Source organism: Micromesistius poutassou (assembly GCF_964030765.1).
Source record: "Micromesistius poutassou genome assembly, chromosome: 5".
Taxonomy (NCBI): domain Eukaryota; kingdom Metazoa; phylum Chordata; class Actinopteri; order Gadiformes; family Gadidae; genus Micromesistius; species Micromesistius poutassou.
In genome coordinates, this window is record NC_140275.1 from 17719241 (window position 1) to 17724240 (window position 5000).

The window sequence follows — 5000 nt, forward strand, 5'->3', positions numbered from 1 at the left end:
ACCAGACCACTGCCAGTAACCCCTCTGTAACCCGACTTTTCATGGTCTCTTGGGTGTTTCCATCTCGCTTTTACACATCATACAACAGGGCAGCGCCGGCACAGTGGCCACTAATTTAGACAAGGTTTACATCTGACTCACCTCGCACTCACACCGCAATGTCCTGTTCAAAAGAGTAGAGGAAGGAAAGAAAGGAACAAAGAAAGATATAGAAGGAATGAAAAAACAGAAGAAAGAATGAAGGAAAGAAACACAAAGACAAAGACGGAAACAAAGCAGGAAAGAAAAACAGAAAGAAAGCCCTCATGTTCACATTTTAGACATAGGATTGGCAGGCCAATAACATGCATGATACGTTCTGTAGCCAGTTTTGCCAAACCTTTGTAAGACTCCAGAGGGAGTGTAATGATGAGCATTGTTTCATTTTTAGGTTTGTTTTTTCAAAGCAGTTGGTAATTATGGCTACAGTCATACAGATAAAATGGGAAGTATTAGCTGAAAAAACCCAGTCATTTTAAGTAATCTTGATATTCCCACCACTGTTCATCATGTGAACTTTCCCAAAAGTAGACGTAGTAAGTCAGCCTATTTCAACAGACTTATCAGGTTTCCTCACATGACTTTACCCCGAGCCACCTCATTGGTCCACATGCACTGACCCTGTTAAAGCTACCCAGGTTGTGCAACGGATTTGGAATTGTCCAGGCTGGTCTAATGCTCATTATAGCATTAGCTAAAGCTAATGGGTTTAGGCACTGATCTGTGGATATTTACATCCAAAAGAAAGGGTGTTACCACTGGTGGAACCACAGGAAGTAGAAGACAAAAGCGCAATTCGGAAGAAAAATGTCTGGATAACAAGAGTTGTCTTTACTTGTAGAAAAGGGAAGGTTATCAGTTCAGTGATCAAGCAAACAAATGCAGCAGAGAGAAGACCAGGGCGTGGTGGGTTGGTACGCAGGTTATCAATCCAACCATCAGGCAAAACAATTCTGTCAGGGAGAAGGCAATCAGGGAGTGTGACAAACATTTAGATTTGACCAATGTTTGTCTTTGTCCTTGTGTATGTGATTGTACGTAAGTGTGCCAGTGTGCGTGTATTTGTGCGTGTATTTGTTTGTGTGTTGGTGGGTTGCGCATTGTTCAACAGTGCAGATTGTATTTGTTTTTGTGTGTGTGTGTTGTTAAATATCAATGGTATATAACTCAGCTGAATCTCCTTACACCCCATTGCACCACCCCCTTCCCTCCTCCCTTCACCAGCGTCTTGGCTCCTCCCCTCTATCCACCCTCCATCCTCCACCCTCCATCCATCCTCTTTCTGTTCACATTCACCCTTTCATCCTCTTTCCTCACCTCAGATACCATAGCCAGTACAGTGAGAAGAATACAAGCAATTCACTTACACACACACACACACACACACACACACACACACACACACACACACACACACACACACACACACACACACACACACACACACACACACACACACACACACAGATAGCCACACTGCCTATGTGTAACTAAACCAATTGCCTTGAATTTGTGAAACTAATCTTGGCCACAAAATCACTCAGCACTCTTTGGCTTGAAGGGTGGAAGAATAGATGAAAAGATGAAGCGAAATAAAAGGTGGAAAAGATCACAGGGCGAGAGCAAGAAACCGAAAGAGAGGTCGTCATTTGAATGCGGAAATCAAATCGAATCAAAAAATGCATGCGAGAATTCATTGGAACAAGAAAGCTATCATAACCAGCCGGTGAAGAGAAGAAAAGCAATGTAGGGGATTTCGGGTGACATGAAACCTCAGGTTATATAAAATGTGATTGAACCAATGTGAGCACAAGTGCAGCAGGAATAGTTGTACCTGACTGAAAAGAAATACCTCTTAATATTGAATAAAAATGTCAAGTTTAAATGATCTGTGTTACATGCATGAATATTGGCTGTTGTAAGCGTGAGAATCCAAATCCTTCAGCCCGATCACTTCAGCTGAAGGCCATCCTGTTATCTCATGGATTACCAACCTACTGATGTAGAGATTGACTATTGCCTTGGCTTTAGCAGAGCCAAAAGGTGTTCAAGATAAAAAAGAAGGTCAATTTGGAGCTGTGTGTGTGTGTGTGTGTGTGTGTGTGTGTGTGCGTGCAAGATTGCACTCGTGGAAGCTACTGCTATCTTTATCTGCTCTCAATGTGTGTGAGAGCTCAGTTGTGGTTTAACGGTATTACTGGGTACTTAAAGGGTCAGAAGAGTCACTGTCTAGGCCTGTCTCCTAGATTGGCATGACAGCAAAAAAAACACACACACACACACACACACACACATAAATACTATACAGTACTCATGTATGCACATCATTCGAAATAATAATCACACCATTTTGTTCCAATGCAAATTTATCTGCTCTGGGCACAACACACAAACACCCGCACCCACATGCAAACACACACACACACACACACACACACACACATACGCACATACACACACATATGCACACACACACACACACACACACACACACACACACACACACACACACACACACACACACACACACACACACACATACACACACGTATGCACATACACAAACAGCACACTCATATTTAAATTCCCATGACCATAAGGAGACTTTGGTTATCACTCATGGTGGGATTTCCCCCCCGGGCTTTGCATGGCTGTAAACCAAACTGGATGTCTATCTGCAACATTATCCTAGTTCCTTTTTCACACAAAAGGATCATACATGAATAGATAACCACCGGAAAAAGCATCAGCCAAAACACAAATGACCTGAGAATCCTAATACCCTTGTCCTGGTACACAGAGTATCATCTACATACAAACACACACACACACACACACACACACACACACACACACACACACACACACACACACACACACACACACACAAACACACACACACAAGCACATACATGTGTGCACATACACAAAACACGTACTGTACAATATATAATACAGTAAAAACACTCCAGGAAGATGTGCAGCGTCCCGCACAAAGTACCCACATTGTGAACATATTGGTTTTATAATATTCATCATAATATCAACAACAATGGCAGCTTTAACGGCCATCTGCATGCATCCGCACACTAAACCCCACCCCCACACCACACACACGTGCGGGCTTCACACAAGCACGCCCGTACAAGTGAGACGCACATAGCACACAACAACAAAGAGAATACATTTTTGTGGTGCCATGTCTCAAACACAAAAGCCCGTGAAGATCAATTTTATCATTCATTCCACATCACACATAAAAGCCTTCATGTTGTGGAGGCCAAGTGAGTTGGTACCCGCGATTTTGCTTTCTGTTTTATCCCTGTTAAAGAGAAGGAAAAATGGAAGAGGAGAGAGGAGGGAGGGGGCTTCAAAAAGAATAGGCAGATCAAACAGACATATCAAAAAGATAGATCAAAATATGGCCCTGCGGTGGAAAGTTTCGCCTACTCTCTGCTCTAGACTTTGAAACATTCCTAGATGCTGCAAGATGGTGCGATGCCATATAAATGAACACTCTAGTGTCTTGACGTACACGGCCGGCATGAATGCGGTTTGGCAGTCACTGATCCATACGGCATTGCTTTTTATCCAATATGGATGAAGGAAATTCCGGATGGATCAATCATTTTACATAAAATCACCCCTTGTAGATGATTTGACATATTGGCGTAGTGCAGGACAGTGCCACGGGACTGCTGGTTTTACAGACATAGCAAGCTAAACAAGCTAAACGGCTGCTAGCCCAACTTCATAGACTAAGAAGGAATACATGTATTTCAGTGTGTTTAGGACTTACTCACTGCTACATGATCTTGATGTTTAGATGAAGTCATTCATATAAACTCCATTATCTGGATGACGGTATGTTATTAGCATGCAAATAGACTTTCTCCTTCAATTCCATGAGTTCACTTAACACCAATAACTTTATATTGATTTTATCATATACCTTTTAGCCCATTATCTGAAATGAAAATAGATGTTGTATATAACTATTATGCAATCTACTATTATTGGTCATTTTCCCAATTTTTTTCTCAAAAATCGACTTAAAGTGAATTTAGAAACAGACGATTCAAGAGCAGTTGGTGAGGGCCCCTTGCATCATCTCAAGTCATCACACATTGACAAGTGGGATCAAACCCAATAACTTCAGAACCACTATCTGCCCCCATCTACACAAAAATGGATGCAGTTTTCATTTCCATTCAATTGGTCTAGTGTGATTTTTTTTAATCCCATTTCTAAATTGAGCATTGGTTTAACCTCCTAATGTAACCTGTTGTGGCTCTTGTGTAATCTCTATTATATTGAAGGAAGAAAGATCACCTGGGGACCGCGTGCTTTGTGTGTTCACAGAATTGAACGTCATGTCCTCCTGAAGCAAATAGATTACCCCTCAGGTAAACAAAAAGTGACTTACTCATCCAAGCTTTACCAGTAAACCAAACTCCTGTAAACATAATAAGAAAGCGTAAAGGGTGATATATATGAGTGTGTGTGTGTGTGTGTGTGTGTGTGTGTGTGTGTGTGTGTGCGTAAGTGTGTGTGTGCACATGCACATACATTTCTGTTTGTATCTTGATTACCAAGCCTTTTGTTTAAACATCTGCTGTAGATCTTTTTTCTGAAGCTACATGTGTTAGGAAACATAGGGTAACCGCCAATACCTCTTTACACACACACACACACACACACACACACACACACACACACACACACACACACACACACACACACACACACACACATGACCACACCCACACCCACACCCACACCCACACCCACACCCACACACACACTCACACACACACACACACACACACACACACACACACAATTTTGACAAATCCTTGCTTGGTCTACAACCACACAGGAACTATTCATTTGTTGTGTAACAAGCCCCTCCCACTCTTGACAACATTGTATTTTCTTTTACAGTATAAGCTCGTATAGCA